The sequence below is a fragment of the Oxyura jamaicensis genome, chromosome 11 (genome assembly GCF_011077185.1).
Source record: "Oxyura jamaicensis isolate SHBP4307 breed ruddy duck chromosome 11, BPBGC_Ojam_1.0, whole genome shotgun sequence".
In the NCBI taxonomy this organism is placed as follows: Eukaryota; Metazoa; Chordata; class Aves; order Anseriformes; family Anatidae; genus Oxyura; species Oxyura jamaicensis.
This window is the reverse complement of record NC_048903.1, coordinates 9,422,556-9,447,712: the sequence shown is the minus strand read 5'-3', so window position 1 is coordinate 9,447,712 and position 25,157 is coordinate 9,422,556. Positions and strand designations below refer to the sequence as shown.

Here is a 25,157-nt window from a genome sequence, read left to right as displayed (position 1 = left end):
GCCCACTGAAAAAAAAAAAAAAAAAAAAAAAAAGTAAACGTGACATTTTATTCAAGAAAGATAAGTATTAAGACTGAATATTGAAACAAAATTTCTGTAACAGGTTACATTTTTTTAATGAAGAAAAAACATGTATTTAAGAATGGAAATAAAAAGGCTTTATTTTAAAATCCTAGAAGTAGTTTAACCTTCATTGTTTATTAAGGTAAGTTGTAGAAGAAAATACATGTAGTACTGAAAAAATAATCCAAACCATTAGATTTTTAAAATAATTAGATATTGTCATGAAAATACTGGTTTTGTATTTGTATGAACATGTAATGTATTTACACCAATTAACTACAGGAAAAATCCTTCTGAAGAGACTTTGAAATGTTGAAATTATAATTGTGAAGCAGTCTTACTGAACACTGTAATGGTGCCTGTACTGTAGAGTACTAGTTTATTGTGTGATGTCTGTGAATCATGAAACAAATCTTATTCATAAGCATATGCATACATCACTGGAAGGCTGAGCACTTTGTCTCTGAAACACTTAAATACATGCATACCTTAAATGCAAAGCAGGTGTGTAAGTGCTTTACTGGATCAGGGCCAGCACCTTACAAGCCTGAACTTGGAGAGTTGGGATCCCCTGCCCTGCCTTCTGGTGTGAAGATGACCTTGCTTACATTAGAGTCGCGTGGTTGCATGAAGGAGCAGTTCTTCAGAAACAGACAGCATTCAGGTACCATTTGAAGCATCTATACTTAAATATAAAAATGCCAAAATAGTCTAATACTTTTTTTCTTTTCATGCCTTCCTGGAGGAGGAGGTGGAATGTTTGAGTCTTAAAACAGTCTGTATGTATTGTGCAGCATTTTACTTTAGGTTATAGGATCCCATATTTTCCATTGGCCTTGCTTTTAAATATCTTGCTTGTTCAGGATAGATCATAAGGAAATAATTTATTTAATGAACGGTTAAAGTTACAGAAAACTTGAACTTTAAGCATATTTCAATACAAATTAGGAAATTTAGGATAGAGTCTATACTACTTTCTTTGTTAAAGAAATATGTCATATTCCTGGTTTTACTTTAAATGGGATGCAAAATACTGAATACATAATGGGTCTAATCAATTTAGTTACGTATTTCAGATGACTTAGGGTTCTGTTTTTCCACTTCATATTTCCAAAGCGTTTGCAATTTGATGAGAGCCCCAATCAATAGTAGATCTCTTAAACTGGCATTTGAACAGCAGTTCTCAGCATAGCTCAGAAATCTAGTGTGGCTGTTGCAGTGTTGTAGCCTGTTCTCGTAGCCTTTGTCATATATGTTGTCATTTCTAAAACACACAAACTAGAAAAAAGAGGGGGCAGAAATGCTTGGATAGCTTTTTACCTCATTCCAGATGGCTAGAATTTAACTCACTTTTTTCAAATTTTGCTTTTTTTTTTTTTTTTTTTTTGTATTTTGGACTTAAGTGTTGTTATTGTTTTTAATATATATCATTCTATTGGTGTGAGAAGCATACCAAGTCATATTAAATAGGGTTTATTAGACATAAATACAGTAAATATTAATCAAGGCAACAAGAAAACGACATTGTGCATTTTGTCTAATTGTTATTTATTGGTTCTGCAGTTTTAAGAATTGTCTTCACAAAAAATATCTTCTTTTAAGCTTTGCAAATCAAATTTTCAACTCTACATTGTGAAGAATGCAGGGCTTAAGACTACAGAAGTACACTGTATATTATGCCAGGGAGTGACAGATTTAAAAAAAAAAAAAAAAATCCAGTTCCAAGTGTAAGTTTAAAAATGTAACTAAAAGCCTTCATCAAAGTTTAAAGAGCTTCTTGCGCTTTTAGCATTTGCTTATTCTGATTTATTGACAGTGACACACCTAGCAACAGTCATTCCTGCTGAAGCAGTGAAGTAATGGACTTCTGGAGAAAAGGGGAAGAACAAGTAGGTGCTGTACACAGGAGAGAGGCCACTGATTACAGACCACTAATTTGTTATGCACTCTGGCAAATCAGCAGTGATTCATATGACAAATAAGGAGAAAAAATTAACAGCTGTCATGTTGTGATGTGTTAATTTCCTGACAGTCTCTGCACTGAAGCCAATTACTGACTTAAGGGCAGGGAGAGAGAGCCCTGTTCAAGCTTCTAATTAGGCTTCTTCAAGACTGAAAGGATAAAAGCAAAAATAAGAGCAAGAGAATGAAGCAGGTAGCCACAGCTTCATAAAGCATACATGCTCTTAAATCCTCAGTTAAATAGCTTTAAGCTTAAGTGTGTTTAAGATAAGAATTTAGTAACATTTATTCACTTTTATCCATGACCCTGTGTTTTAGTCTTTTGTGTAGTAATTGGGATGTGCAGCAAGACCAAGAGTCAAGACCAAGAGACCTGCAGTCATCCAGGTTCCTGGTAAAATCTGCTGGTAATAGCTTTGTTTAGCAATGTCAACACCTATTCATCAGAGTGTTTTAGACACAACCCGTAAAGGGCCATCAAGTTTGCTAGCTCTTGTACCCCTAAGGAGGATTCTTGCAACGTGGGGGAGGCATAATTGCCCTTTAAGGGTGTGGCTCTGTCTCCTAACTTGTGTAAGCAGTCCTTATTCTCATAAGAGGACCAAGTGAGGCCATATGAACAGGAACCTCTTGCCTGCATACCTAGGAAGCTGAGCTAAATCTGTAAGATATTGAGTGCCTTCACTTTGAGGCTAATTGGAAATTAAAGGAATCAGTATCTAGTGCAGTGGAGGCCAGTGTGAGGGAGGAAATACCGAGGTAGCAGGTGATTCATGCTATGGCTGGCATATGTTTTAGAAAGGAGCTCAACTCAGCCATATAACATAAAGTAGATCCCCTAACTGTCCCTAAAACAGACAAATTACCTGGATATGGGACTGAGCATTCTATTAAAGTAGTTGATTTTGTAAGAAATATTTTATTTTCATAATGTAACATATAAAAGAAAAAAATAAAACCAGGTTTCCTGTTGACCCACGATTTAAAACTGCAGTATAAAGCTTTCAACTGACTAAAGAGATTTTGCCTCTTTTTTGGCATTTACTCAGAAGTGACGTGAGATTCAAAAATCAGGAATTAGTGTACTGGGTCTGGCTGGGATGTTAACTTTCCCTGCAGCAGCCCTTACAGTGCCGTGCTCTGCACTTGTAGCTAGAACAGCAGTGGCATCACAGCAGTGTGGTTTCTGCTGCTGAACATTGCTGGCACAGCATCAGGACTCTCTCTAACCTTCCTAGGGGGTGGGCAAAAAAAAGTGAGAAAGAAACATCACCAGGACAGCTGACCTAAACCAATCAAAGGGATATTCCATACCATATGATGTCACACTCAGCAATAAGAGGTGCAAAAAGGAAGAAAAAGGAAGAAGAGGGGAGGGGTGGGCTCTCGTTGTGAAGACGTCTGTCCTCCTCCCGAACACCGGCTACGTGCGTTGAGGCTGTGCTTCAAGGACATGGTCAAGCCTCACTCATTTGTGGGAAGTAGAGAGTAATTTCTTTCCTCTGCCCTTCCACATAGCCTTTACTTTTTTTGTTTGTTTGTTTGTTTTGTTTGTTTTTCACTCCCCCCCTTCCCTTTTCCCTTTTTTTTCCCTTTCGTTAAATTGTTTAATTACTAATAATCTTTCCTTAATAATTATTTTTTCTCTTTAATTAAATTATTCTTATCTCAACCCGTGAGTTGTTCTTTCCTTTACTTCCCCTCCTCTTCTAAGGAGGGGGAGTGAGAGAGCGGTTGTGGTGTTCAGCTGCCTAGCACGGTAAAACCACCACAATTAGTCACTTAAAAAGGAAGCATGGATTTGCTCCAAAAGGAAGGAATGATTTCATCCACACAATATTTTTCATTTTTTATTTCATTTTTCAGATGGTCAACCCTTACAGGTTGCTGATAAACTTTTTCAGAACTCCCTTGTACTTTCTAAAATACAATAATAGTAAAAAAAAAAAAAAAAATCATTTGCATTTTAAAATGGGCATCCTTCTCTTATTTTTTCATTATAGCTCCATTAAGATTCAAAATAGAGCTCCCACTTGCTTCAGGAATGCATAGAAAATAGTCAGGGATCTGGAGCAATGGCAGAAATCTAACTCCCCAGGAAATTAGAAGCAAGTATGCTATGAATTCCTTAAATCACTGAATTTACATTGGGGAAAAAATATATAAATTTACAGAAGTACTGCTAATTCTGCCAGGCAGAATCTTGTCTAATTTTTGTAGGAGCTGAATGGGTCCTTAGTAAGGGTACAACCTAGAACAGCTGCTTCCTCTGCAGCTGGATGTGAAGGCCTTAGCTCAGCCACCAGAGACCTTTAGTTTAATTATTTTGCTTAACTTTAAGTAAAGAAGTTGGTCAGATATATTTGCTTCTCCTTAGAATTAAACGATTGCATCTGTTTTTTGTATAATTTGTGCTGAAAGCTACTTATGCCACTTTATGGCAAACCAGTTTTGTACTTGGAGTCTGGATGTTTCTACTTTGGTGTGTCTGGCATTGCTGTCATGGCTTTTTCTTCCTACTCCACTTTACTAACAGCTGGATCTGATCATACTTTCTTTGGAGAGCTTTATTTATATTGCAGGCTGCAGAGTAATGTTGAGGAATTGTGTGCTAATTATAACTCGACTACCAGCAAACTAAAATCTCTGATATTTGCATTATGCTTCAATCACTGCTGTAGACAAAGTAACAAATTCTCAATGACTGGGTAGGAATCAATTGGAGAACCAACTGATGGTGGGGAAAATTAACTTAAAATATGGGTACGATGTGTATCCTAAACATAATGTTACCAAATATAAATAAATACATACAAATTCGATGTAGTAATTAAGTTGCAGTGAAACAATATCCAAAAAACTGTCTTTACTGGGGGAATTGACTCACAGTAATTTTAAATCTACTGGCTACAATTCTTTTCCACCTTTCATAGGCAAGTCTAGTTTTCACTATTTTTTTTGGTCTCTGAAGAACTATATGAAGCAGATTTTGTGCTTTTTTTGTCTCTCTCATGGATTTAGAAATCTAAATTAATGTAATTAGTTTTTAACTTGCCAAAACTTTATGCCATAACAAGATAGATGCTTATTTCTTAATAACTAGTATTAATTTGAATATGTTTCATTGTAAGTGACATTAGGTATACTATCATAAACAGTAAGACCTTCCTGACATTGATTTCACTTGCAACTTCATCCTTATACTTGAAGATAAGAGCAATTTAGTCCATAGTCTTGTTTAGTCCTGGTCTACTATCAATTCAATTGAAATACATCTACGTAGAGTGTATCATCTTTTTTGGAAGGATAACTAAGTGAATTAAGCACATGCAATGCTTATCACTGTCCAAGTTAACTTATACTTTATTGATTTATAGTGCCCTTCATACACATAAAGGTGTTCTGCACTATTTATGTACATAGTCTGCTTCAAGCACCTTTGAAATGCAGACACTTCTGTCATTAATTTGCTTCCATACTTAATTGTGCCCATAGTCTACTGCTAGCTCAAAGCAGATTCTTTTAAAATGGTTTCCAAAATTCTTTATTACTGTCTGTGCTAGTTACAAGAAGCCAAATCCAAAAGTTCTAACTAATGTATTGTTGAGCTTTGGGATCACTGCAGACTTATGCATAAACATGTTGAGTATTGCCATTCTTGCAGGAGTGCTGGTATCTCTCCTCCATGTCTCCTTCCTGGGTGATGTGTTGGCTTTCTTCTTACTGAATAATGTTACAGTGCAATGGAAATGTGTATGAGACCTGCCAGATGAGCTGGATCTCCTGCAGGATCTCCAAGGATGCAGCAGAGGGTAGTGGACCTGCAGTTTCTTCCCCTGTAAAAATATGGGACAATCTGGCTCTTGGAAAAGATCTCCCAGGAAATCTGTCAGTGAAGTCAGTGGGTGTTTTGCTTGAGTAAGTATTGAGTAAAGACTGAAGGCTTTGGCCTAACATTTATATCAAATATGGCCTTCCCAAATTCATTAATTCCTATTTTAAAATTATATTGTCCATATCTCTCTTTACTGTCCCTGAATCGTTTTGCACACTCTCACCATTAACACTCCCAGTCACAGGTACTTGGAAATGTATTTTATCATCTCTAATGCATTCCACCTGACTCATATTCATAACCCACTCCAATGTACCGGGATGGAGAGCATGGCCATGGGTTACTAAACACTGGATTTATAAAATGTGAAGAAATAAATATGCTGCACTTAAAAGTATCAGAGCACATTTTGCAGTGTGCTTGATCTCTTACACATTGTCTTGTGCCACAGTCTGCATTAAAAGCAATTAATAATATCCATTCCTGTGTGAGGAGTACTGGTGGATTTTACCTATTCTATATATTTTACTTTCCATGTGATGACGAACAAATTAATCCTATTAATATTTAATAAACTTAAAGTTGAAAGGTGATATCTAACTTAACCAATTTACTGTTCTGTAGCTGTTTTAACTTTGGGTCATGTGATTTTAATTTTTTCTGTATGACCAGGTGACTTTAAAAAAAAAAAAAAAAAAAAAAAGGAAATGCACAGATTAATTTCATTCTTTAACCTTCCTAATGCATCTGCTTGCTTGCATCGAGTTGCAGACAGCAGATCATCACATGATTTATAGTAGTGACCGCTGCCTGCATCTCTCAGGCTAATGACACATACACTAAAGTCATTGATTTGTATGAATAGCCTCCGCTCTTCATTTATCACAATTTAATGTAAGAGTTTGCAATGCAGAAAAAAATTTCACATGGGAAGCATGGCCCCACAGGCCTGGCTGCTAAGCAGTTATGAATCATTTGCTGCCTTTTAATATGTAGACCGTTTATTCCTGTAAATGTCCCATAAGGTTGTATTTCTTTACAGAACATCACTACAATTAAACCCCAAAAGTAGGTGTTTTAAGATAAAGTATATATGAAGCATGACCTCATCAAACCTTTGTTAGGATTTTCTTTTTCTCCTCCTTATGCACCATAAAAAGCAAAGTTTATCATTGGTATGAGCAGGGACAATTCATTTAAATTCAGCACAGTTGTAACTATTTTTGTTAGTCCGAATTTGGCCCATGAAGTTTACTGATCTGCCTTAGTAGTCCACAGAACTCTAACAAGAATACTGACCTAAGGTCAGAAAAGCACTGTGTGAGAGAGTAGGATTTGGGAAATTGTTTTTTCTCAAGATAAAAAATAAAAATAATAAAAATCCTCAAGTGTAGCTTCTAAGTGAATTAATGCATTTTGCAATATATCACTTAGAATAACTTAGGAGAACTGTCTTTTATTTTTTTACATATAAGTCCATAACATGGCTTTTAGTAGAAACTGAATATTCCCATTAATCCTATAGCTCCTATATTACTTAGTAACATAATTTTAAAGGGATGTAGCAGGTCAAATGTGGATTAAAAAAGGATTTATATCTAATACTTCATGAGAATGCAATTCATAGTATTAATATAAATATTCCCTAACCCATTTATTAAAAACGATAAGTAAGAATAAAGAAACAGTCATCCCTTAGTAGCGTTTACAAAGTGAAGGCAAGATGTTGATTTCTGAAATATAGGGTGAAATATAACCAAAAGACTGTAAGTCTGTTTCTATTATCTTAGATTAGAGGAATAACAGTAATAATCAAGAATGCTATTGGAAACTTAGAGAAGAGAATCTGCTTTTTTATCATCTTAGATAAAGATCTCAGAGATTGTATAAATATAATCAAAGTTAGTTGTAAAAGATATTATGCCTTTCTGATGACTAGTCTTTGTATAGAAGTTACAGGTTTAACTTTTTTTTTTTTTTTTTTTTTTGGGGTGGGGGGTGAGATTGTGTGTTGATTTTCCTTTTAACTATGAGATTTAACAAATCTTGTATCACCGTTTTGGAGTTCTTCCCAATGCACTCTTGCTGGTCACAAAATACGTGTTTTCATTAATGAAGTAGTGATTGTTGTTCCAGAAATAGGTACTTAACAAAAGAGGATGTCAAGTTCTTCTGGAAAAAAATATATATCTTATTTTCTATTGCTTTTGTAGCATGGGGTAAGGAAGCAGTATCTTCAGTATCTTTCAGAATTCAGACAGAGCTCAGATGATTTTCTTTTTTCTTGAGATGAAAAATCGTTAAATGAATGGGAAATATATAACAACACAAGGGAGCCAGGTATCCCAGTCATTTAAAACTTCTGCCTTTATTTAATAAACATTAAATATTGTTAAATACTAAAGTGTTTAACAATATTTTTAGATGTGCAGAAAAATTGTGATAAAGTTTATACTGTATGAGCTACTGACACTGTCAAGTTATTTCCCCTTAAAGATACACTGTGTATGCAAATGCATTTCAAAGATTGAAAACTATGCATTTTCCAAACTTTCTTTTTCTCGCATCATTTGGCAGGGACCATGTGTTAGACTAGCAATATTTAAAAAAAAGAGAAAGGGGGGATTTGTAATGATCACTTAGAAAAGTTTTGCATTTTATCTTTAGATATTTTTGTGTGCCTAATCATTTTTTGTTAAGCTTATAGTTAACCAATTCCTAGCATAGCATGGAGTGATACACAGAAAGGAACAAAGTAAAAAGTGAATGTAAAAGAACTTGGATTATTAATAATGCAGGTAAATATAGTGATAATGACTCATATCTCGCAAAGGTACAACTCTTTTGGCAGTGAACAGTTGTTGTCAGAATACATTGACATAATGGTGAACATGGGTTGGACATGGGTTGAACAATAATCTGTGATCAGTATAATTTAAGAACATTATTCAGTTTTTGTATATTTCCAAAACAGTTGTTTCTGTACAGTCTGTGATTCAAGATATTTTTTTGCATTTGAAAGAGAAGTTGAATATGCCTGATGCATGGCTTGAACTCGAAGTAGGTGTTATTTGGCTTTTCCAAGATCACCAAAAAACAATCTTAATACTTGAAGTAGTGGCAGATTGCTTGCACTCCACAGCTGAGGCGAGGATATCATTACAAAGTTCTACAGTGGGTTCTCAAGAGGAGCAAAATGTTTGTTTATATACGTCTAAAGCAAAGATGATATTTATCTATCTTATGTCAATATTGGGATGTTTAATGTTCTGTCATTTTAAGCTTTTGTACTAAAAGAAAAAGCATGGTTACTATTTGTGCAGTAATTTATTGCCCATTTAAAATACTTTTGCAATTTTAAAGCTTCTATTCGGTATTTTTCAGATACAAAACAGATTTCTTTCAGGATGTATCAGTACTTTGCACAGACTATTTAGTTGCTGTAAATGTATTAAATTGATTATACACATGGTTTATATGCATATTCATGGCAGACTCAAAAAAATGGTAGAAAATTTTAGAAGAAAGGATTGAATTTTCGTGTAGTGTTAGGGAAGTACTAACAGATGCACTGACATTTATGCATATTTTATATACCTGTTTACTCTGCCATTCATCAGGAGAATATAGTTACAGTGCATTAGCAACTGCCACATCACATGGTGTAGCTATAACCTCTTGGCAAATATTTCAAGAAAATGAAGAAATATAGATAACCTATCACAACCTGCAGCATCTTATTTGCATGTATAAAAATAAAAGCAAAATACTTGTTCTCCTACTTCAAGAGAATACAGAAACAGAACTGCCTAAATGTCTGGACCAAAATATAAATGTAAAAACTAGGATAGGTTTTGATATTTTGTTTGACATCTCACATGAGTTTGATATTAGACACCTGCTTGGTTCCTAAAAGGCGTAAGAGACAGTGTGGAAACAGGATGAGCCTTCTATATTTTATTCAATATCATATCCTTTTATCTAGGGGAGGTTACCAGGACATTTCTCAGTCTTCTGAAAAATAATAATAATGACACAATATTAAGTTCTTCTGGGACTTGGGCATCCAAGTAGGCATCCTAGTCTCATTGTTTAAAAAAAGGAAAAAAATGTAATTTTATTGTTGTTACTTTAATTAAGATATGTATCATTTGCATAGCTTTTGTAGTTAGAGAGTGGAGCTCTGCAGAAATGCATGGCTCCTCTGCTTTAAACTCTTTCTCCAGGGCAGTCTGCACCCAAGGAGATGTACACATTTCAGAAGGAAAATCTGCCACTTTTGGATCCAAGTTCACAGTTGCGTTTAAACAGTAGTCTGGCTTAACACAGGTGCTACACAAGTAAGAATGCAGGTTTTAGTTTGTTGCATATATAGTGGGGCACGTATATAACTTCTGCAAAAGAAGGTTCATGGTAGATAATGCTAAGACTGCGTTAATTCAGGCTGGTGGATAAAAACATTATAATATTTTAGCATTTCCGTGTACTTTCAATAAAATAAGATAGGCTCCTCTTTCTAGTCTGAACTGCAGTTCAGCCTCATCACCTTTTACTTTGAAGATGTCTGGAGTTCATAGTAGTTTTGCAACTCAAGATCATGCATGCTGTAGTGCTGCAAAAGACAAGTTCAATTCTTGTAAGAAAATACTAAAACAAGGAGGAAAAGGGGAAGAGGTTAAAAAAAATAATCAGACCGCCTTCTTTGATTTCCTTTCTTTGATATCTTCAGAAATAAAGCACAGCAGTACATAATTCTTTGTCCTTAGAATCATAAAATGATCTAGCCTGTATGAACATTCACTTTGAGTACAGGTTCATGATGTTACTTCTGAAAGTATTTCTTGAGCTGCAGTGTACATGTTAGAGGTAGCTTTTAATAGTTAAGAGCATAATAGATACATTAAGTGTGGACCATCCACATTACTTTGAATTTTCTGGGCTTTGGAGTAATATTTACAACGTTCTTATCATTGTACTATCTGAGCATCATGAAGCAATTATGATTTTTTTTAAATTTCCTGTTTAAAAATCTACACAAAGCACATTGTATAGCCAGGAGATTGGAACGTTTTCCTTTTTATCAGTTGCATTCTCCTGGGTGCTCCTGTTTCAAATGTTTCTCCTGAGAATGAACACCAGAGGGTTTAGATTTGTGTTAATTATTTGAGGCTTTCAGAAACCTCTTTTATTTACTTGGTAAATGTGTATTTTCCCAAGATTATAATTATTCTGGCTATTTTTTCTCCTTCATTCTGTGTTTTCTGTTTTCTTTTCCTTTTTTTTTTTTTTTTTTTTTTTTTTTTTGTAACATTTTAATTATTCCTGTCATAGGTGCTCATTCCTGTCATAGGTGCTCAGGAGACTTTGTGTCTGTGTGTCACTGGTTCCCTAAAGCAAATGCTTTGTAAAAAGTTATTTTTTCACTACAAGAGCCCAGATTTTAGCCCTAATTCAGCAAGGCACTCAGCCATTTTGCCGTTTTGAGGCACAGGAATGTATTCACGCAGTTGCGTTAGCGACATCCCATGGCCAGGTCTGCCATGCTTTTGTGATCTCTGTTTCAGTCTTACGCTAGTGTGATCATGCAGCTTCTGAAGTGCTATTGGTACGTTTCCAGCTGTGTGGCTACACAGGCAAGCACAGCTGGGATGCAACTGTCTGTACCTTACTACCTAGGCATGCCGTAAGGAATATCTGCGCTTTTGCAGCCTCCACTGCCACTTCACCTCCTAAGTTTTTCTTAGATTTAAGAGAACATTGTTCTTGACCCATCTAAATGAATATTTGATATCATGTCAAAAATAGGCTGTGCAATGCCTTGACTGCCCTTCAGGATTGTCTGAGTGACAGCCATGGCAGGATATTTGACAGAAAGAGGGAAGATTGATAAGGTAACCCAACAAGATGCTGCAGTAAACTCTGCCCTGATTTCACTTTGTGTCCTGACGAACCTTGTGGCCATATGTAACATGAGCTAGGCAGTAAATTGAAGTGCTCCTTCCATGAGTCCAGAGCAAAGAGGTAGTTGTGATTTATAACAGAAACACTTGCTTCATTCTATTTCTTTTTTAATCTCTAGTTCCTATAGTTCACAGGTTTCCCTCTTGCAATATGACTATGCATATAATGAAACTGATTATTTATGTATTTATTTTGCTCTAGAGTCCCTCTTTATTTTGATTTTTTAATTTTGTTGCATTGCACCTGCAGTCTATTTTAGCAGCGTGCATGAAAAAGTTTTTTTGGTTGTACAAACCTTGCTGCTCATATGCTCATATTCTTCAGCATCTTCCTGGTGTATAAGCTGAGTACTTACATGGTTCAGTTCTTTTATTGAATATGTCTAACATATTCAAACTAATGGTCAAACATATCCAAACCCAAACTAATGGTTTGGGTGGCCCCAACCATTTTCCATCTTGCTAGCAAACAGGTTCTTGTGAATTATAGAAATGTATTTTAAGAATTTCTAAATAAAAATGTCATTAAACAGAAGGTAATTCTCTAAACAGATTCACCACGCAAGTAATAGAAAACTAACTGTACCTGTGTAACTGGTCCCTAACAAAATTCTTTGAGAATTCCTCTGCTAAAGAGCTCCAGCTGGTATAAGCATGTCCATTCTAGCCTTTCTACCTTATGTTCTGTGAGCCCCAGGTTATGTTTTCACTACATTACAGAAATATTTATGCCACCTCTCTAAACAAGTTGGGTCAGATTCTAAAAACACATTGGCCTTTTGGGCTGCTGCATGCTGCTAACCAGCTTACCCTGATATAACCAGTACCCCTGTGCTGAGTGATGCAGTGTGGATGTACACTTGGTATGCCAAAGGAAAAAATGTTATCTCCATTCTGTTATGTTTTTGCAGCATCCTGCAGCTGGGGGCAAAGAACAGCTGAAGAGTCATTGGAGTGAGATGGGACATCTAAAGAGCAGGTCTAACTCATTCAGGGGTAAGTCCAGAGGACTAGAAATTCTTCCTCATAACCCTTTCCAAGGGAATTTAAGTTTCAAAGAAATGGATGGTATAGTTGCTAAATGAAACATTCAGCACATTACAAGCAATGCAATTTTCATATTGTAAACAGTATCAGCTCTTAAAAGATAACTTCCATTATAAAACTGTCTGAGAAATGAAAAAAATCTTAAAATACTCTATGTACTACATCAGTCCCTTGCAAAACTTTGCATAGTTAATTCAAATATTGTAAAGATAGAGAGTAATATAGGAGTATTTTACAGACTGTCCCAATTTTCTATTTCTATAAAGTGAACAACCATTCCCAAATAATTAAATGTTTTTGAATTTATACATATAATTCCTACAGTTCTTTTGTTTTGTTCTATTTATTGTTATTATTTTTTAATTCAGTGCCTAATTCCCTTCACTCTAATCAACAGCTGTGCAAAGAAATAGGTTTCTAAGAATATGCGGGAGTGTGAATATAAGGACAAGCTCTTCCAATACAGTCATATTCTGTCTCAAAAACTGTATAGAACTCTGTGTTAAGGAATAGTTTTAGACCTTTCTTCACTTTGTTTTTGCAACTAGCTATAATAGATGTTTTTATCTACTCTAGCTGACTGAAATTGTTAAATTTGTCCTCTTTGGTCTTTTGTATATTACTAGAAAAGTGATAGCCACAGCAGAACTTTATCTCTAATACTTGGATGTCTCAGAAAACTATTTCTATTAAAAAAAAATAATAATAATAATCTGTACATTAATACTATTATTAATTTACAAATTATAAAGGCAAGCCAATAAAAATATGTATATTTGCAACTACTTCTATAAACAGTATCCAAGTTCAATTCACAGTTATGATTACTATCATGAGGCTGATTCATCCTTCTCTTATGAAAATATTTGCAAATATCTGCAATATTTAAAATTTTAGAATGGAGTACTGTTTGTCCAAGAATACCATATTCACAAGAGTATCTGTTAGTTAGTTGCTGTTCTGAGGTATTAAAAGCTAGTGTGTGACCAAACAGAAAGCAAAACACAAACTCCACAAGCCTTAGGTTGTGTCATGTTTGGTAGCTATAACTATGCAGGTCACCCTTTCTTGTCCAGTGCTGCCACTGCACCTTTGCTTCTTCCTGGGATTTGCCAGCATTGGTTCGTGGGCAGTTGTGTGGTAGGCTAACTCAGAAAATGTACCCAGCTGAAATTCCCTCTTTTTTCTTCCACCAGCTTGTCTCTATCAATACTCCCTTCACTTCATTGCTGATGCAGTTTTTTGTCTATGCTATCCAGAAATTCCCATAAACCCCAATATCCTCTTATATACTTCACTGTCTCTTCAGACAGATTGGGTCACTGATCTTGTTCACTGCATAGCTCTGCCAGGATAACCTAGGCTTTTGCAGGAGAATGAGCAGTTGGAATGGAAAGCATAAAGACATTGAGGCATGCTGCTGCCTAGTATAAAGCCATAGCCATGGGAGATTCAATGGAAATACTTAAATACTTTTCTCCTTATGAAAAATTTCTGAACCAACAATATGCCAAGAATTGTTCTCCCAAACAAAATCATAAATACTTAGAAACTGTGAATGTGTGTCAGACTTCAGGATCTGTGGATAAGCTACCTATGAGGGGGAAAAAATGAGCTAAATTACCAATGTTCCAATGTTATTAACAATGAATTATTTGGTCTTCTGTAGTCACAGCTATTTATACATAGTGATCACGAAAGGAATTTAAAAAAAAAAAAAAAAAGACACACAAAAGACACACTCATGGTTCATGGTCTGTGTTTCCTGCTTATTTAAAAATAAAAATAAAAATTTGTTGCAGTATTAAAAAGACTTGCTGGGTTAGTAGTTGGAAAAGTGCTATGGGAACGATGAACATTGTGAAACGCTATCAGGTTTTTTTTTATAGCAGCTGCTCAAGATATTGCCTAAAGGTTTGGCGTTCTAGTGAGCCTAGAAATACTTAATGGAGAGTAAGAGGAGATAGAAAAAAAAAAAAAAAAATGAAACAAAACAAGAAAAAAGAAGCAAATGATGTTCTGAAATATAGCAGACACCCAGTCTGTTGGTCTCTTAGAAAGTCAGTGAAGACAGATATAGCAAAGATGTATATTAAAAAGGGCAATGTTATTTTTTTCACAAAATATGAACACTGCCAAAAAATCAAAATCTGTGAAACACTGCTAATCACCCAAGGCTGTTTGGGAGTGCCAGCAGAGATGCAACTTGTTTTGGTTTAGAAGATTCTACAACTCAGCAAGATATGGTTTTAGAAACATGATGATGTATCTTATAATTTTGGATTTACATCACTTTAATAGCTTCTCTTCTGTAGTCTGATATCTGAGTATGTCTCCCTATTATCTACCAATAATGCCTTCATTGTTTTCTTCCTGCTACAATTTCTGTCTACCTATAAATTCCCATAATCCTATTTCCTTTTCTATACTTTTCTGTTTCTTCAGCTGTTCTTAAGCAGGGTTTAGGAGACTATGATCACAGAGGCTGGCCTCATTTTCCCCAGGAGCAATAACAGGGCAGGGAAGCTGAGTTCCCATTGCTCAGGAGTATTAGGAAGTGGTGGTCATCTTGGATGAGAGTAACATGTAAGAAGATTTTGGAAGTGTTGAAACACTGTGGTCACACTCTGAGGTGGAATAAATTTCATATTTCCTTTGATATCAACAATAGCATGGGGGAAAAGTGGCATATCCCCCAATGTATTTCTGCTTGTTTTGATGACAATGCACACACGACCATCAGTATTTGGTTTGCTAGTGACTGAACCTTCTCTAAGAACTATACATACAGACTTATGTGTAGTAAAATTAAACACTGCAAATTTTTTTCATTAACTCCCTCTCGCCAGTGGACTGCAGCTGAGTTGAATAACAACACACACGTACCTGTACTGTTCACTGGACTTGGTGCAAAGGTGGTTTCTGCTAATACGTTACCTGTTTTAATATTATCTCACAGAAACATGGAGAAGAAAGATACAACACACTACTGTGTAACTGAACTGCTTCATAGGTGCTAGAGGCCTGGGGAATGGTCTTAATACCATATTGAATAGATGTATATCATCTTACATTGCATTGCAAGAAATTCAGCTTGAATTTCATCACTCCTAAGGCACCTGGTTATTTGCAAAACTGTGTTGGTGTACATCTATTGCATAGATGAAGTTAAATTTGAGTGCATATAATTAACAGCATTGTGCCGGGCCAACTGCAAGACCTGGTGAAAATGTGAATGCTTGGGTCTTGAAGATCTTTTCTTGTTTCAGCCATCTGAAATAGTGGTAGGAAACAGTATCTCTAAAACCTGTCAAATGTATCACTCTTCTAGTTCAAATGTTGACAGGCCTTGGTAAAGCACACTTTCAACAGATCTGTTCTCTGTCACTGCTATGACAGTAATACAAGAATCCAAAATCACAATGATTTTGGAACCAGGCAATACAAACTGCAAAAGCCTGATCTTGTTAGTGCTTACTTGGATAGGTATTTTAAAGGGGTATTTTTACACTAACTTTTTAGAGAGTATTACATGTCTTTGATCCTGAATCTCTTGTTTCTTTTAGATGTCGTGATTCTTATCTTAACTCTTCAGATATTCTCCGTTTTTCTTGTGGCTCCCTCAGACTACTTGCTTAAGTTTCAAAGCCTTTTGCTAGAGATGCTGCCATATTGTGTCTAGATACCCAATAACATGATCAATCGCTACTCCCTTTCCACTGAGCTGAATGTCAAAGTCACAACAGATATCTGAAAGGAGATGCCATTTATTATTTCACTGGACATTAAAGATAGAACCATATTTATTGTAAAAAGAATCTGATGGCAGAAGAATCTGTTGAATGCTAATGGCATCCCATAAGAAAACTGTATTAGAGACCATTGGCAACAATTGTATGTAATTACTGATTTGACTGTGTAGTTAAAGCACTTGAAGCACTAGTTAAGTCAGAAATCATGTGGCTTTTTGTATTCTTCAGGTCCCATGTACACTGTTCCTAATAAGCATATTATAAAGTTCTGTGTAATTTTTTGATTCATGCTTCTGAGTATTCCTAGTTTACTGATTATTTTTTACTGTATCTTGATATAGTGAGAAGAAATTCCTAGCTCATGAATGACCAAATGAAGTAAGTTCCTGTTTGGCTCAGGAAAGCAAGGTTCTGCCATTCACCATGTCAAAGGCTGAGTGTTTAAAACTAGGCCCTGGTGATCTACCGCACAAGGTTAATAAATATAACTACTTCTTTTTAACAAAATTGATACTAGAATTTTATGAATAGGAATAATTTCTGTCTGTAATAATAGCTGCATTTTATAAGTTTACAGACTTCTGTATAAATTGTTTCTGATATTTCCAAGGACCTGTAACTGAATGTATTCAAGGTGAACATGATAATGATCAGATTTACTTTGCTTACTTTTCTGAAAGAGGGCAGATTTACTTCAAATTTGAACTTTAAGAACACTGCATAATGCACTGGGATTATTTTGCTCTCTGGACAGTATACTCCTAGGACTATTGGCTTGAAAAGAGTTGAGATTTGCCTCGAAGTTCAAAGAATCCTTTAAACTGCTGTCCATTCCATTCTGAAGCTCAAAGAGGCTTTTTAATTGTGACTGTCTAGGCACTGAGTTTGAAATTCACCCTGGCCACAGCAAGAAACAGGCTAATATCCATATGAAATGATTTAATGCCATGCAGTTATTGGTAATATAGCATTCTCATTGTTACCGAAATGTTACTGTTGAATCCAAGTATCTATTGCTCTGCAGGTTCTGTGTAGAGATGCACACATTGCTTTCTTCATGTATAATGCTGACTTTTCACAAACAAGATCAAATGAAGTATAGTGGCATTTCTTTGCCATTTTATCTAAATTACCTTAAAATTTAAAGTAGGTGGAATATAAGCACCAAAAGAATATCAATAGCATGTAAGCTTCTAGTGAGTAAGTAAATCTCATTATTTTGTTATGTTCAGGTGCATGCCTCTTAGAGGATGAAGACATAAGTCAATTTTCAGCTCCCTTGAGAAAGCAATGTCTCCCTAATGGAACTATGGAACACTAGACAGGCTTCTCAACACCTCCCAGAAGGCTGTATAAAAGACAGCCTCCTCCAGTTTTTAATATTATCTATTTTTCTGTAACAACAGTAACCTGTATACAGTGTTTTCACCCCTTTACAGACTAATAATGAGTGAACATTCATGTGGTCTGTTACACAACACTTAAGCTCTTATTTCACTGTCTGCAGTTATGTTCAGTAAGTACAATATGAACATCATCTCAATTAACAGAGTACCTGTAGGGCTTTTCTTAGCCAACTATTTTAGCACGCTTGTCCATACTGTCATCAGCACCTAATCAACTAATGATGGCTGAAAATTAGGAAGGCCATTCCCAATAAATCCAAAGGATAGTAATTTTTCTCATTTAATGCCCTTCTCCCTCCTTCTTCCTACGGCACATTGCAGTAAATTAATGTCATAGTGGTTATTACAGTAGGACTGCTATGGCAGGTATTCAAGCAACGATCCTCGAATATTTTACCTCAGCATTTATTTTTCCATAAAATAAAACAGGATTTATTACAGTACTCTCTGGTTTGAGGAGTGCATGGACAGCAGCTGTGACAACTCCTTATCTCCAGATATAGGGATATTTCCCTGAAGCTAAAGAGAAACAAGGAACACAGAAGTCAGTCAGCTAGGCAACCACAGTGTTACACAAATTGGCAAAATAAATATAAGCATAAAAAAAAAATGCATCTAATATGAAACCTAAGAAAAATCATTCATTAATTTTATCCTTAAAAGGTGTCGGTAAATTAAAAAGGGTATTCATTGCTTTGGAGATTATTGTGTCCAAATCAGATATAGGATTTTGAGATCAAAAGATGGAAAGACAAATGTGAAGAATTATTGTTGTGAAGAATTATTGTTGCAAGCCCTTTTCAGAGATGACATAGTAGAATGAATTACAAGTAGAGGGAAAAAAAAAAAAAAAAAAAAAAAAAAAAAAAAAGGTCCTGTTCAATAAAATTTAGCAGAAGCTTATGGTGAGTGTTTTTCACTTAAAAAATGAATGTCTCTGACCATTTGAAAGGCTCCACCTCAGAGAAAAAGCTCCCACATTACAGCACATTGGTTTGGAAGCCAGTCCTGTAGAGATATGACTGCTGACACAGAGATATTCATAGTTTCAGCTGCATGTAAATTTCTGTGTGTCATTAACATCTCTGAGCTCTGTAATTAGGTCTCTCCTGATCTGGATATAGTTTCTTTACATTACGAGTATGTAAGCCTCTCTAGGGAAGCACAAGGCCAGCCTTCCAGGGTTTCCCTCTTCTGCTCCACAGTTTTGCTCTTATCTTGAGTAAGTACATCCTAGCAACTGCTTCTTTGAGGTTATAGTGAGATCCCACTGGTAAATGTGAAAGGCTATAAAGCATTATCAATCTTTGGCAGCACAGGTCTCTACCAGCACCATAGCTGGATCAGCTCCTTCCTTTGCAGACTCTGTACATTTCTCTACCTGGTACTCCTCATATTAAATATATTATCTTAGTATTTGCATTCCCCAAATTGCTCTCCAATTTCCAATTACAGCTATGTTTTTATTTTTCCATCTGGTTTTTGGTAAAAGGAACAGACATTCTTACAATGCAAAAAGCATTTGTAAAAGCCCAGCAGTGTTTGAAAGAATGTTCTTTAAAACTTTCTACATAAATATTATTTTGTTAAATGAAATACAACATATAAGCCAAAATGCTTGTCCTTCTGTTCTGCTTCTCAGTGGTAAGCATCAGAGAGTGCAACTATATAGGGAAAAATGGCTTATTTAAGGATGTTTGCATTTGGATTAGTTTGTTCAGAAGGCCTTGTCTTGTACCATTATATCCAAGAAATGCTGCCCTCAATATAAGCAAGTGCTTGCTTTATGACCCATCTATTTTTTTATTTTTCCTGAATGTGGTTTATGCTTAGATATAACAGAATATTGGATAATGAAGATAGAAAACCAATAAAGAGAAAAAATATATACAGAATCGCTTACAATGAATTCTGTGTTTAATTACTTGCATTTTTGCTAACTACTGTATAAACAACACTTTTAACAAGGCAAATTGGAAACTTGAAGACAAATCTGCTTAGGGATATAGCTTCAATTTATTACACAATGATAATAGAAAACTTTGTTTCTGCTGTGTTGCAGTCAACTTCCACTGAGCTCACAGTCTGAATGTGTGATTAATCATATGAGCACTGGGGTTGCCAATAAATACCAAAACCTTAAAACTATAACTTACTCATTTTGTGTGGTCATTCCAAATAGCTAAAGAACCAGAAATTGTCAATGTACACCAAGATCAATGCTCCAGGGTCTCTATATAAGATTGATTTCACTCTCTGAGGACTTCATCTCCCTCATCAACAAAAACATTTTGTCCTCCCTAAATAATCCAATCAAATGTCATCTTACTGTGGAACAGTGAGAGGTTTAAATTGTTTGGATTAATCTCTGCTTTGAGGTGGCCTGGAAAGTCTCTGTAACTCTGTCAAATATAGCCTACTATAGAACTACTGTGTTTTTATATGTGCTAAAAATAAACAAATAAGGAGAGAATCTAAAAATCATGTTGTGCTTTAAGAATAACGTATGTGGGAGAAAATACATTTTCAAGCTCTTGCTTCTAATGCAAAACATAATTTTCAGTACATTCCTTCTTTTTAAGGACTGCAAGTTCCTTTCTCTTGGAAATGGGGAAGTAGGATGGGAGCCACAGGGACAGATTCAGAGGAGAGGCAGAGAAAGGGAACTACAGAAGCCCACAGAGATCTCCCACAGGATGAGTGGGAAAAATCAGAGGTAAGACCAAAGAAATAATTATCAACCATAGCCCCCTCTCTTCTGTGGACAATGAATACACAGGTGAGGTGTAATGGAAATATGCATCTACTCAACCTGAGTAGAATTTCAGGGCTGGGATGAAAAACTGGTGTTTAAAATAATGGATTCAAGTTACCAGTGAAGCATGATTTACTTTCATCTTGGACTGGTACTAGCTCAGAAATGTTAAAAGATCAATGCTGAAATCCTGTGTAATATAGGCTCTCTAAGTGGAATAATTTTTAGTTAGGCTATGGGTTAGGTTATCTTGGTCTTGAAGGTCAACCAGAACAGTAATTATTTGAAGGAATGAAATAATTATTTATAAACAGGTAAATTAGAGATTGCTCTGGAAAATACAAATATCTTCACAATATCTGTGGTCTTAACTTTCACATCTAGGTTGGAAGAGACCTCCAAGATCACCTAGTCCAACCTCTGACCTAACACTAACAAGTCCTCCACTAAACCATATCACTGAGCTCTAAATCTAAATGTCTTTTAAAGACCTCTAGGGATGGTGACTCAACCACTTTCCTGGGCAGCCCATTCCAATGCCTAACAACCCTTTCAGTAAAGAAGTTCTTCCTAATATCCAACCTAACTTTGCCTTTCTAGGAGTGTAAACTTATTTTTGACTCTTCTGTTACAAATATTCCTCCTTTGTAGAGTTGTACAACAAATCTTGCCATGTCACTGTACGTACCAGTGAACATTAAATTTGAACACAAAAAATATTTTCAGTAAGATGAAGTATAAAGTTCTTCTTTGCAAACATTGAAAAGCTGGAGATGCTTGGGAGAGAAGTGACTGAAGGAAGAAAATATCAATTTATTCTACAGTAACCTAAAAATAGATTCAAAGGGGCATGCCTACTGCTCTCAGGAGTACAAATGGATTTCTTGCTGGCATTAGAGTCTCTGAATTGAATGTCAGGCTCACCAAGAAAGGGGTGGGGGGTGAGGTTAGAGAGTGGAGGAGGAGGAAAGCTAAACTGTTGTTATTATTAGAAGGGCAAGATGAAACATCATGGTTATCATTAGAAAAATCTCTGAAACATTTGTACATAATCTTGGGGCAAATAGAAGTGTCACATGTTAACTATAGTTAGGCAAAAATACTGTGATATACAATTATGTCCCTAGGGCCCTATCTACTTATTAAGAAGGTATTGTAGAGTGCTCACACACACCAGAAATTTACAATTTCCCAGAGAAGCAGAAATAAGTATTTTCAAGGCTCTCACGTACCAAAGAATAAAATGAAGCATTACTCATATATGTTAGTAAATGACAGTGTTTGTAAGTCCACTTGTAGTTTTTTGAAGCAGATATATAATGCTTTAATAGGTAAATACATAACACAGGTTCCATACTTTTTAAACAAAAGAATAAGTAAATATCCTAAATTAAATAGTCACCAGTTAAGTTTATTCCTATGAAGTCTACTGGATAAATGAGAACCCTAAGTTTGCATCAGAATCACTACAAACATCTCCAAACAGCCAGTGGTAATAAAAATACCTCTCAGCTGTCAGATCTCAGTCTTGAGTTTACAACAGAAGAACAATGGGATAAACTCGTAAATGAAGAGGTGTATATATAATCCCTCCCCATTCTTTGTACTTTAGAGAAACTAAGTCTCTGATAATGCAATAGCAATAATGCAATAGCATGAAGGCAGAAGTAAGTTTTCTTATTTTAACAAGGGACAAACCAGAAGGGTGTTGCAGTACGGTTGTATGGTAGGTGTCTGTGAACCATTGACAATCAGAACTCCTCTGAACCTGGATTCTTGCTGCGCTGTCTCCCACAACATCCTTTCTACCTGCAGCCCAAACTTGAATCCTCTTGATCCTACAAAACAAGCAAACCTTTCTACTAGCTACTCCCAGCCTATAGGTGAGTGCAACAGAAGGGGCCACACAGCTGGACTGCAGAAATAAGTGAAGGAAGGTCATATCAATATGAGAGCATTTGAGGCAGAAATCATTTGTGGGAGTCATTTAAATGTGAAAGACTTGATAGGTTATGAAATTTTAAAGCAGTCATTCAATAAAAATAATAAAGCAATAAAGCTTAAGCAAGCAGATTAGTAATTACATTATTTTTATATAGATTTTTGTATATATAAATGTCCATATATGTGTAATTTTATACATTTATTAGAAACTAAAAACTATTCGGAAAAAAATTTTGGGAAGATCTTAAAAAATATCTTGTTACAACTTCTAAAATGAAGGAAGAAAGATAGAAGAGATGTCTACGCAGTACTTGGAAATTGACAGGAAAGAAAGTGAAAAATCATACTGTCAGCACCAAAAAACCTAGAAGCATTAGTTATACAAGATAAATCACAATTTGAGACTACTGGAGTCTCAAAGAGCACATGCGAGAGATGGGCACATATGTGAGTGATTAGAGGGTCAGGATCTAAAAACCATGTGTTTGGCTTTATTTTTTAATAAATCATGCAAAAAAAAAAAAATATTTGAGAAAATAAATTTACAGAAGACAAATTCAGGAATGCTAATTGCTCAGAGTTCCTTTATGTACACCAATGTGTTAAAAGATGAATATTCAACAATTTAGTATGTTTACGATCTATCACGTCCAATGAGGAACAGCAGTTGTGGAAAGGAAGAGGAGCACATCAGTACTGACCACTTAGTATAGCTCCTCTGTGACCTAAAGCTTGGCCTTGCGTTTGGCCATGCAGCACAAATTAAGGCATGTGCTGGGAGCGAATTAGCGGAGGAGTTTGCATCCCTCCAGCTAAGATTGTAGGAAATGTGTTTGTGCTTGCACATTTTTGGTGGACATCTGGGAAAGTAGAAAGGGGCAATGTCTGTGTTTATGCCCCTCAAATGATTCCTGCTTGAGCTCAGTAACCACTGTGCAGGTGGCAAAAAGATGGTGTGATCATGCTGGTTGTTTTTCAGACCAGCACAGATGGCAGAATCATGCTAAATGAAGTTGATATGTGTACACTGAGCTCTGACAGCAGCCTCCTCAGAGACTGATAGTGCTTTACCCTGTTCCAGAGGTGAGCAAGTGTGAACTATATGAGTGAGGCTGTCCCCTACACAAGGAGTAAATATACAGAGTATTTCACTAGGGTTTGGCTTTTAGCTTTTTTCCCTTCAAGGTTATTATTTATTTTTTTTCTTCCTGCTGGGTCTCTTTGGCCTTATCAAATATCCGTGTTCCTGCCTTTCCTCATGTTGAATCAAAGGCACATCATTGTCTGTCTGTAAATAAATGATTGAAGGTCACAGGGGATCACAGAAAGGAATGGAAATCCTAATATTTGGAGCCAATATCTGGAAGTGCTTTCTTCAAGTCTCTTCACGTATGTAAGTAGTTCAATTAATTTGACAATGGGCAAGGAAAATTTGACTGCATTTCTTGGCTAAGTATATGCTTAGACCCCTCACTTGCTATGTTCTTGAAGTTACTAGCATACCATTTTTAAGCAATGAACTTGGCTTTCTCTTCCTGAGCTTACATTCCTTTTTGGAATATTGCTTAAGACTCTGTGTTTATTGTGATTTATTAAGCTGAGAAACAGATAAATGCATAAACTAATGTCCCAGTCAGCATCTGCTTTATGACTGTACTCCTTTCTTAATATTTGCCCATGATGTTATTCTGTTCTTATTCCAGTATGGGAAGTAGCAAAGAGAGGCCCTAATCCTACATTTGTCCATATGGGCTTCATAGCCCACACTGGGATTTTATTATTTCAGTAAAATTGCCAAGTGCTATAAACAGTCAAAACATTTTGTGTGACATTTTTTCATGTCTTCAGATTTTAGGTGCCTGCTTTCCCCCGGCCCCTTATTCATGGCAATTTCTTAAATGGTTAGTGGTTCAAACCTCAATAATACAGCCCCTGTGCCTGGGAAATGCTATGACTTTTTCTGTCTCAATGAGATAATACAGAGATTTGCCTCTAAAATAGAGATTTTTCTCTTCTGTTACACTTCTGTACTTTTGACGCTTGCTCGGTCTCTGTGGCTTGTACATTAAAGTTATGTAAACATAGTAACACTTTAAATTAAGGTGATATTTATAAATATTTTATTATTTGTACAGCATTCAATAACGTGCTTGTAAAAAAAAAAAAAAAAAAAACAACTTGAAATTATGCATTGAAACAGCAGACAAACTATTTAAACAATGCGGACATCTTAAAATACTGTTGTAGCAGCTTATCACCTTGCTGTGGCAGCATTTTAAGCATTTATTGATGCATTTTATATCATGCCTTACAATAAGTTATTAAAGGATGTAGTGGCACCAACTAATCATTTCATAAACATGAATAAACCATTTATACAGGGCACCTTAATTTAAAGTGCTTGTAGAAACTTGCATAAAATGTTTTGAACAG

The 25,157-nt window shown here is 35.6% G+C and overlaps 1 long non-coding RNA gene across 1 annotated transcript; it reads left to right on the top strand.

Moving 5' to 3' along the window:
• The first annotated feature begins 649 nt into the window (after window positions 1–649).
• Window positions 650–24,945, top strand: LOC118172942. Its single transcript, XR_004753917.1, has 4 exons — window positions 650–727; window positions 20,608–20,741; window positions 23,997–24,117; window positions 24,573–24,945. It is a non-coding gene; the product is annotated as an uncharacterized LOC118172942 (long non-coding RNA).
• Window positions 24,946–25,157: the final 212 nt, after the last annotated feature.